Consider the following 287-nt stretch of genomic DNA (forward strand, 5'->3'; position numbering starts at 1 on the left):
ACCTCCCAACCAGCACCAAAACCTCCCAACCAGAACCCAAAAACCTCCCAACCGGCACCAAAACCTCCCAACCAGCACCCAAAAACCCCCCAGCCGGCACCCAAAACCTTCCAGCTGGCACCCAAAACCTCCCCCTTGGCATCCCAAGGAGGCCTCAGCACCCTCAGACCCCTGAGGGGACACGCGAGGGGTGACGAGGGGCCGCGGCAGGAGCGGGTTCCCCCCGGACGCACTTGTCGTTGAAGTACTCGCCGCCCTGGTGGATCTGGTTCTCCAGCGTGAAGTTG

Source organism: Pterocles gutturalis, unplaced genomic scaffold (genome assembly GCF_000699245.1).
Source record: "Pterocles gutturalis isolate BGI_N339 unplaced genomic scaffold, ASM69924v1 scaffold34361, whole genome shotgun sequence".
In the NCBI taxonomy this organism is placed as follows: domain Eukaryota; kingdom Metazoa; phylum Chordata; class Aves; order Pterocliformes; family Pteroclidae; genus Pterocles; species Pterocles gutturalis.